The following is a 10,653-nucleotide window of genomic DNA, read 5'->3' as shown; positions in this document are numbered from 1 at the left end:
AAACTCCTGTATAGAGTGGCAACTGAATGAGATGTTTTGGGGATGTTTTGAGGTCTGAATACTCTTGTTTTAACAAAGAAAATACTGCTAGTTATAGCAGTGGGTTGGCTATATTTGGTAATGCTACTTGCATACAGTACAAACATTGATACTTGTATGGATATGGTTTGTTGCTGGGATGTTTTGCCACTACCATAGAATTTTTTGAACTGATTTGATCTTGGTTTATGCTCATGACTGTGTTTTTTCATTGTTGAAATATAGTTTACAGCAAGCAGGTTGTCAGGAAAAATGTCATGAATTGCAAGAAATTGTCTTGAATAGCAAGAAATTGGTCATGAACTGTAGGAAAAGGAGTCACATACTTACAGGTTGTATACATCACTAAATACCTAAGCTGCAACTATGGCAAATGCTCAAGGTACTGACAATATCACTCAAATTGTGGGAGAAAAGATGGACAACATAAATTTTGCTTTATGGAAGTTCTGTACGGATCAGTTTGCCACCATTGGATCTTTAGTGTTTCTGAGGATGATATGATTGCAGTGACATTGAATGGACTTGGCAAAGAGTATAAAGCATTTGATACATCTATTTCTGTGAGAGTTGAATCCCCTGATTGCAATGAGATAATTGCTTTGCTGTTGTATGAGAAAATTAAGCTTGGGCTAAATACAGGTTCTAGTACGTCTCAAAGTAGAGACATTGTTCTTTACTCTAGCCAATGTGGTAGAGGGGGCAGAGGCCGTGGCTCTTTTTGAGGTCAAGGAGACACTCGAAACACTTATGGATAGCATTAGCAGAATGCTTGGCATGGCACAAATACATAGACCCAATGTGGATCTGGCAGCTTTAGAGGGAGGGGGAGATCACCCCATGGTAGAGGTAGTGGATTTGGTTCATGGTAGTCAAATGATCAGTCAAACAAAAATAAGGACTGTCATTACTGTGGCAGATATGGAAACATTGTAAAGGATTGTTAGAAGAAGCAGGGAGATATGAAGGCAAAGGGCAAACAACATGGGCACTATGCATCTTCTAGCGATGCTCATGATGAGCAGGTTGACAGATTGTTTGCCATGCAACCTGTGTTTAAGAATGCATCTAGGTAGAACAGAGATGAGAGATGGTACATTGATTCACGGGCTTCAAATCGTACGACACCCCATAGAGAATGGTTGGATGAGATGGTTGCAAGTTCACATGGTTATGTGTGTACTAGGGATGACACCCAACATGACATTCAGCACACAGGAATTGTTCTGTTGTTGATGCTTGATGGCAAGAAAAAGAGTCTGCATGATGTACTACATGTACCTATAATAACCAAGAATATTTTGTTAGTTGGACAAATGGTAGAACAGAATTTGTAGATGAGATTTAATAGAGGTGGATGCTTTGTTGAAGAATATGGTAATGGTTGCAAATTGATTGCTAGAGGCCAAAGAGATGGCAGAATATTTACTCTTGATGTGTCTATTCCAGAATTGCAAGCAGCCATGTTTGCACGTGATGATGATGCTATATAGGATGTTGAGATATGACATAAGCAGATTGGCCACGCAAATGTAGAAAAGCTGAAATATGTGTAGGAGAAGGAGATTGTGCTTAGACTACTTAAGTTCAAGTATCATGACTTTGGACATGTATGTGATGCATGTCAGTTAGGAAAGCAAGCGCGGTTTCCATTTATGAGACATGTATGGAATAGCTCACAACCCTTGCAGTTAGTACATTCAGATGTATGGGGTCCGTCTCATAATGCTTCATTTGGTGATGCTTGTTACTATGTATCCTTCATTGATGATTTCAGTAGGTATACTTAGCTTTACATACTAAAACATATGGATGATGTGTTTGATGTATTCAAGGAGTTCAAGAAGCATGCTAAAAATGAGTTGAGCTGTAAAATTTCATGTCTTAGATCAAATGGAGGTGGAGAATATGTCTCTAATTACTTTGACAAGTACCTTGCTAAACATGGGATCAGAAGACAATTAACTTGTAGCTATACACCGTAGCAAAATGGTGTAGTAGAAAGGAAGAATAGGGTACTGATGGAATCGACAAGAGCTATGCTGAATGAGAAGAGTTTTCCAAATGGTTATTGGGCTAAAGTAGTAGTGACTGCTGTCTATGTGCTGAATAGAACCCCTATAGTAGGGATTCATGATGTAGCTCCATATGAGAGATTGTATGGTCATAAGCCTGACATTTCACACTTAAAGGTATTTAGCAGCATTGCATATGTGCATGTTCCTGATGAAAAGAGGAAGAAATTGGATCCTAAAGCTATCAAGAGTGTGTTCCTTGGTTATGCACAAGACCGGAAAGCTTACAAGTGCTATGTACCATCTACATTACCATCTACACATGAGACATTGATTAGTAGAGATGTTTTTGATGAGCTAGCATCGTGGTATGGTAATCCTATTGCAGTGGCTACTGATGGACCAGCTAACACTAGTAATGCTGAAAATACACCTACAGTGATGAGTACATCTATGAGTGGTTCTACAGGTGATGGGTCACCTATAGTAAGTCCTTGGCCAGGATGCTTACAGAGTCATACTCCTAGGTCCACTGTGACATGGATATGTCAGTAAGAGGAAGATTGGATAAGGAAAAAGATAAGGGAAAAGAAAAGATGCTTGAGGATGTGACAGGTCCACTTATAGTAGGTTATGAGTCATCTAACAATGACAGTTTGGATAGTGAGTTGGGCATTCTGTCTGTTATGACACCTAGAGCAAGGCAGAGTCGTCATGTACCGCCTCATGAGAGGCAAGATCAGAGTGAGCCACAGTTACAGAGATCTAAGAGAGTCAGAAAACCAATTGATAGATTTACATACACTGGTTATTCACCCTGCCATTATGCTTAAATGGCTAGTGTGACAAGTTACAAAGAACCTACAAAGTTTGATGATGTAGTTATAGATGATAACTAGTGTGCTGCCATGGATGAGGAGTATGAAGCCCTTGCTGAAAATGAGACATGGGAATTGGTTGAGTTGCCTGAAGGCAAAGTCCCTATTGGCTGCAAATGGGTGTACAAGGTTAAGTGCAAGTCAGATGGTTCCTTAGAATTCTGTAAGGCCAGGCTAGTTGCAAAAGGGTATGCGTAGCAGTATGGCCTTGACTATGAGGAGACTTTCAGTACGGTGGCTAAAATGGAAACATTCAGAACTGTCATTGCTTTGGCAGCATGCAAAGACTGGAAATCATCGCAAATGGATGTCAAGAATGCTTTCTTGAATAGTGATTTGGTTGAGGAAGTATATATGGAGCAGCTTGAAGGCTATGTTCACCCAGACTTTCCTACTCATGTATGTAAGCTGAAAAAGGCTTTATATAGACTGAAACATGCACTAGAGCATGGAATGCTCCGATCAACAATTATTTACAGCAACATGGATTTAGATTGGATGATGTAGATCACAGTCTATTCATGAAGAAGAGAGATCATGGATATGTATTTCAAGTGGTTTATGTAGATAATCTTATCATCATTGGAGATGATGAAGAGGGCATTGCTAAAATTAAATAATGTTTACAAGCTGAATTCATAGCCAAAGACCTTGGTGAACTAAAGTATTTTCTTGGAATTGAAGTAGTCTCTATGCCGCCTCAAGGTATATGACTGCTACAGAAGCAGTATGCTCATGACATGTTACACAAGTATGGTATGGTTGAATGCAAGCTTATGAAGACACCTCTTGATCAAAATGTCAAGCTACAGATTGATCTTGGGAATGACATAGTGAACGTGATGATGTATCTGGTGGGCAGCTTGATATACTTGACTATTACCCGTCTTGACTTATGTTATGCAGTGGGGCTAATTAGCCAGTTCATGTAGAAGCCTCACAAACCACATTTAGATGTAGTCAAGAGGATCATGAGATATATAAAGGGTACTATAGATTATGGAATGTTTTATGCATATGGAAAATCCCTTGACTTAATAGGGTTTACTGATGCTGATTGGGGGGCTGGTTGTGCCTATGACAGGAGGTCAACCAATGGTTATGCATTTGGATTGGGCAGTAGTATGATCAGTTGGCAGAGTAAGAAGCAACCTACTATTGCATTGTCTAGTACAGAAGCTGAGTACAGTAGCAGCTTGCAAAGCAGTTTGGTTGATGAAACTGCTGAAAGACTTGGGAATATAGTTGGAAAGTAGAGTGAGATTGCATTGTGATAACCTCAGCAATGTTATGTTGGCTAGCAATCCTGTCTACCATGCTAGGTCCAAACATATTGAGGTTCACTATCATTTCATCAGAGAAATGATTCTTACAGCACAGATTGAGTTGATTCATGTGAAGAATAAAGACCAAGTAGCAGATATATCTACCAAGTCTCTCAGTAAATAAAAGTTTATATATTTCAAATAGCTACTTGGAGTTTATCAGATGGTTTGAGCTTGAGGGGGAGTGCTAGAATATCAAGATCCCATTACTCTTCAGTTAGTCTATCTTTATGTGTGTGATCGACATTAGCTAGATACAGCTATACATGTGTGTGACACTCAATAAGTCAGTGTAGTCAGTGACTTAACCACAGTTAGACCACAGTTAGTCTTAGTTAGTCATACCTATGTGTGTAAGTCTCTTTCAATTAGTATGATGGAAGAATAATGGAAGAAGAACAATAATGAGTTGAGGCTCATCTTCCACTCCACTTTTCTCTCTCCCTCTCTTTCAACAAACTCTTCCAAAAATTGTGTTCTGATTGAAACATATCACTGATGATACTTTCTCTCTACTGCCCATCTCTTCTCCATGGCTGTAAGCTCTTTTCTTACTGCTGAAATCCCTATTACAATAGTTGTACCTACTGTATTTGATGTTATGACAACTATACCTACATTAAATGACAGATGCACTTGCTGTTTTCATATGTATACCTGTAGTAACACCAGTTGCATACTCATTCCCTGCTGTCATAAAGTCATTTTTAGCACCTATCACATTATCCTCTTTATCTTCCATCAACTCCTCTTCATCTTCAAACCTTGCTCGTGAAAGCATGTTAGCCACAAGGTTTTCTCTACCTGCAATATGCTAAAAATCAGGGTTAATTGACTTTATATATGCAATCCACTGTAACATGGCAATATTAGGAGTTGATCAATTTACTATCATGCCCAGTAGATGTAGACAATTAGTCTCTACCACTACATGAGCTCCAAAAAAATACTCCTTATCACACTTAAGGCCTATCACTATATCCCAAAGCTATCATTTGACTTGAGAATACCATCGTTGCTGTTCATTAAGGACCTTTGGTGCTCCAAGCCGAATGGCATACTTATTCCCATCAACATATTCTTGACTCACTACCCAACCAATGCCAATTCGGCTTGTATCCATAGTGAGAATAATAGGCTTTCCATTCTCATAGTTTGCTCTCTTTAGTGTTGGGGATGAAATCAATAAGCTCTTTACCTTCTGAACTGCCTTCATATGATGTTTACCCCACCAAAATTTTTTCCATTTTCTAAAGAGATGATATAAACTTTCAGCCACATGAGCAAAATGCGGAATTCATATAAAGAAAAAGACATGTGCACCCAAAAATCTTCTTATCTTGGATACATTCAAACATGTCTCCCGCATCCTATGTATGGCGAAAATATTTACTAGTGAGGGCTTTCTTCCATATGGTCCACATATGTGCCCAACAACTAATACTTCCTCCACTCCAGAAATTGACTTTTCTCTTGATAGAGTCAAATGCACTTCTTCAAGACAGCTCAAAATCCTATCACAATCAACAATATGATCAACCACAAACCTTCTATATCCTTGCTCATTCAGCTCTTCATTCTTCTCATGGATATCACACCCTTTTAAATGCACATCATCAAGAAAGGGTAAGGTCAACTGAGGGATATACTCCCTCAAAACTTTATGCATATCATTCATCATATGCGCCACTAAATTGGTTGCTCCCTGTGGAAGTGTACACATCCTAACCAATCCAAGTGGTGTCTTCATATGGTAGTGATATTGTAGCTTTCTAATGCAAGCTGGAACTAATCATATCCTGAATATAAATCTCCCATAAAGTAAATTGCCTTGCCTGCAAATGCTTCTGCAAATTCATCCAGTATCAGGAATGATGATCCAACATTCCTTATAGTGACCTTATTAACAGGTTGTAAATCATGTATAAACCTCAAAGAACCATTCTTTTTTGGAACAGTAAACCACTGATTCGAATATGGAGCTGAAGAGGGCTCCAAAATCTGCATCCTGATCTTCTCATTCAAAAGCTCCAATAGCTTAGGCAAATATGCCCAAGGTACTAGAATAGGCTTTAAATTCCATGGCAATGAGGTACTATAAAGATCACCATAGGTGCATCAACACATCTAATTTCATTTTCCTAAAACACAAAGGCTTTCCCATGTTTTGCCAACATTTGCTAGAAACAAGCTCTTTTTGTAGGCAAAAGAAAGCTTGTATCACCAATTTTCAACTTTTGTAAAGTTTCAGCTGTAAATTTATGTCCTACTCCATGTGGATCCTACAAACTAGGCTATTGATACACTTTTTCAGCCAAACTATCACTTTCAGGTGGTAAAGAAAAGCCATAGGCTTAACCTTCTTTGCAACTATTTTGTACTTTGTATCCACCCTTGCTTCAGCCTTGTTTTGCAACCCATATTGTAGCCCATAACATTCATGCTCAACAAACTCTAAAATGACTTCATACATATCTAAAGTATCAACATAAATATTTTTCTGCCTTGTTTTCAGCATTAATTGCTGCAAAAATTTCAACCACTATATCAACATCAACTAGACTTGAAATACCTTAATTTGCAGCCATCAAACCATATGCCTTTAGCTCTTTTTTAGCCCATTCTACATATTTCTTTTTAGCCTTGCACATGGTTGAAATATTCCTAAAATTACCAAGACTACATGCTGTCCATTCCTGCAATCCAGACACAAACACAGTTTTCCCCATTCTTAGAGGCATAATTATCTTCCTAGAGGCACTACCATAGCCTCCACTTACAACAATGCTATTTAAGAACCCTTAAACTCTTGTGCATTGGGTGGCGTGGATTATCCCGGAGCCTATCCTGATTGCGGGGATGATTCACAGAAACACTGAGAAACTGTATCGCCTTTGTATTGTCTTTACTTCGAACCTGAGCATATAAAGAATCATTATCCAAGGCTTTTCTTTTTAGACTTGATTCTGAAATATAAGGCTGCTCAAAAATCACTGGATAACTACATGAGTCTTACACAAAAAAATGATATTCATCCCTAACATCTCTAATAGTCATGGGTACATTTGGACAAGTTGCATAGAGATTCGTTGATGAATTTTTTGTTATCCACATGCGCCATCCCGGATCTACATCAATCAGCCAACCTCCATTCTCATACAAGCTGCGTTCCATAACATTGATTTTGGACCCATGATCCAAGAGAGCTATGCAAGACATCTCTCTTTCTCCCACTTTAACAATTGTCTCTGCGTAGCATGAGCGTAATGCGTTTGTGAATAATGATTGCTTGGAATAAAATGAGAATCTTCTTCTTCATGTATTTGTTCATGGACATCCCCATTATACATAGCTTTCTCTCTATGCTTATTGTTACCTACACTCCCATATTTAACCCACTTTCAACATTAGCCTACTCCAAATCAGCATTACATGTATCATCATATTCCTTTTGAAAATGTTTCTCTTTGTCTTTGTCCACTTGCATTAATGCTTGCAAAACTACACCATCAAACTATTTTTTTCATTTTAGCATATCAATGATTGCATCATGAAATTCATGCTTCGCGACTCCAAGAACTTTGCCAAGTGTCAATTCCACTGTACTACCAAGTATGTGATCTTCCAAGATCTTTTTGAAGTTTATAGCAGTCTCAAGATCCAATTGTAACCTATAATCAAGCTACTTGCCCCTTTTCTTCCCTTCTTCTTTCTTCTCTTGACATGCATCCTCCATAATATGCTCATGTATGGCTTTTTCAACCTCTTTATGCTGCTCCATTTTACTTCGTGTTATGTAGTTAGATGGGCCTAAAGAGGAAGCACCAACAATTTCCTCATCTCTTATTCTCTTTTCTTCCATAAGAGCTTCTTGATTATGAACCTTAGCCAAATAATCATAGGCTGAAAATGAATCCATTAGTGCACTCCATCCTATTCTCCCTCGTATACTTTGACTTGCATCAACCAATTTAGACTTTGTTATTTTACATTTTTCCATGCAATCTAATGCCTACATCCAAATGTGAGATATTGCTTTAGCCATGCCTCCTTTACAAGCTTCTTCGGTCCTTTCAATTCTCAACCCATATGTGGCTGCATCTATGGCAACAAATGTTGTCCTTGCTACCATCTCTTCCAACCTCTTCTGTATGCCACCATTTCTAAATTTTGGCTCTATTGGAAGACCAGTTTCTGTTGCATGTATTTTGCAATCTTTCCAAAAGACTAACCTTTTTGCTTCTGCTTCATGGTAGGCTGTAGAGTCTCACTTTTCATGTTGTAAACTATCATACCAAATGCCTCTCCTCTTGTGTCCTTCTTTGTACGATCTTTGGGCTATTGCTCAACCCTTCTCTTCTACCTTAACATCCAAATTTTTGACCTTTGCATAGATTTGTGTCAAATTCAGTCTCAAATCACGCACGCCTTTGATTAATTCATCCACAACATCACCTTTAAGAGTCAGACCAACAGGTATAGCCGCTTGTTTTGCCATAGCCATAGGTGGCTTGGTTGCAATTTCAGCCCCCTTCTGAGCACTGGTTGGTGTGGTGCATGTACCCCATCTTAATTTCATCCACTCTCTCTTTACCAACATATGCACTGCCTCAACTACATTATCCCAATCTGATTTTAGCCCCATTTCAGAAGAGGCATATTCTAAATGATCAGTCAACTTCTCCTACAAGACAAGATCTGCAGCCTTCATAAACAAATCAAATTTGTGACTCTCCAATAATTGTTGCTCATCGACATCCAACTACACATATTGACTTTCAAATTCACGGAGCAAAGCTATATCAACCAACCCTTTATTGGGCTTTTCATTCCAATCTGTAAATGTCTTTTTAGTTACCAATCATGCATCTTCCCAGAAAAACTCTTCTCTCAAAGCTTTCTTAAAAGTTGCCCAATCAATATCTCTTCTATGTAACTCATCAATCCGATCGTGCAATGCATACATGACCAAATGGGAGAAATATTAACTCCATGCGTACTACGGTACCCCATGAAACAACATCTTTTCTTCATACAATTGGATGAAGGCCAAAGCATCTTGACCCTTACACTGCTGCAATTCATGTCCCACTACTTGCAAAGCATTCACATCTAAGGAATCAATTCTTTCTGCTTCCTATGGAGTTTGCATCTGATGTTGTAATAATAACTGCTACTATTGTTGTTGTTGTAACAAAGCAATCATCTGTTGTAAAGCATCAACACCACTTGAACTGTAGAATCTCCCCTATTTACATACCTAGTGCCGACTTTCACGTTGGGTTCACCACCACTATCGGAGCGTTTGGGGTGGTCGAACGTCTACCACATGAGGGTAAGAGACAGTAGGGTGAAGGGAGATTCAGGGAGAGAAATTGATGAAAGAGAAGGGGTTCGAAGAAATAGAAGATATAGAAGAATACTCATAGAGGTGAAGCCTGCCAATTTATTTCTACATCCCGAGAAGATAAATCCCTTGTAGACCAAAAACGTGCATTAAACAGTAGCTTCTTCTTTGCAACTAATACAACCAATCTGCTGCTTCCATTGGCTCCAAAAGGGGGGTAAAATGCCAGGATACTTGGTCAGAATTCTCCCAGATCACTCCTTCTTCTCCTAGTTTGGAGTGTTGTTTGCTACTTGTAAACTGCGATCGTGCGTTGCGCAATTCCACAATCCTTCTTTTTGCATAAAATCCCCCAAAAATGACTGAAAGACACTCTTTATATGTCATCCTATTCTAGAAGTTGTCTAAAACTTTTGGATATTTACAAGAAATAATATCCAAAATATCAAAAATAGGCTAAACTTTTTCAAAAATCTAGTATTTTTGAACCATCCACACTACGGGCACTGTCTAAAATCTAGTATTTTTGAACCATCCTCACTATGGACACTGACACTAATGGCTAATATGGCATTGACTCTCTAGATCAATAAGAAAGCCAAATGATGATGCACTCTAGAGTTTTTCACATTGTGTCCGCGTAGCAGCACAACAACGTTCTAATCTCATTTTTCATTTTTAATATAATATATAATGAATTTTCTTAGATTCATTCTCTTTGCTCATTCAATAGCCTTTTTAGGCCAAATTTATATTTAGATAAAGATTAGTTATGGGAGTGTGATGCTTACTTTCACTGTAAAATGATTAGTGGATGTATTGCAAATTTTTTAAAATAAAAAAGTAATTATTTTTTTGAGAGTTCATTTTAATATTTTAGAAAATTATTTATATTTTTCATTTTGGTCAAGAAACAAAACTATTGGTCGATTTTCTTATTTTCTTAAAATGTACTTGAGCATAAAGTTGGATTTTCTAAAATCTCTATTGTATTCTCTTCTTTGTACTTATCTAATCTATCTTTATACTAAACTACCTCATTTCCTTTT

This window comes from Lygodium microphyllum, chromosome 7 (assembly GCF_053477565.2).
Source record: "Lygodium microphyllum isolate KBCC chromosome 7, Lygodium_microphyllum_v1.1.10, whole genome shotgun sequence".
NCBI classification, from domain to species: Eukaryota; Viridiplantae; Streptophyta; class Polypodiopsida; order Schizaeales; family Lygodiaceae; genus Lygodium; species Lygodium microphyllum.
This window is presented reverse-complemented; position numbering follows the sequence as displayed.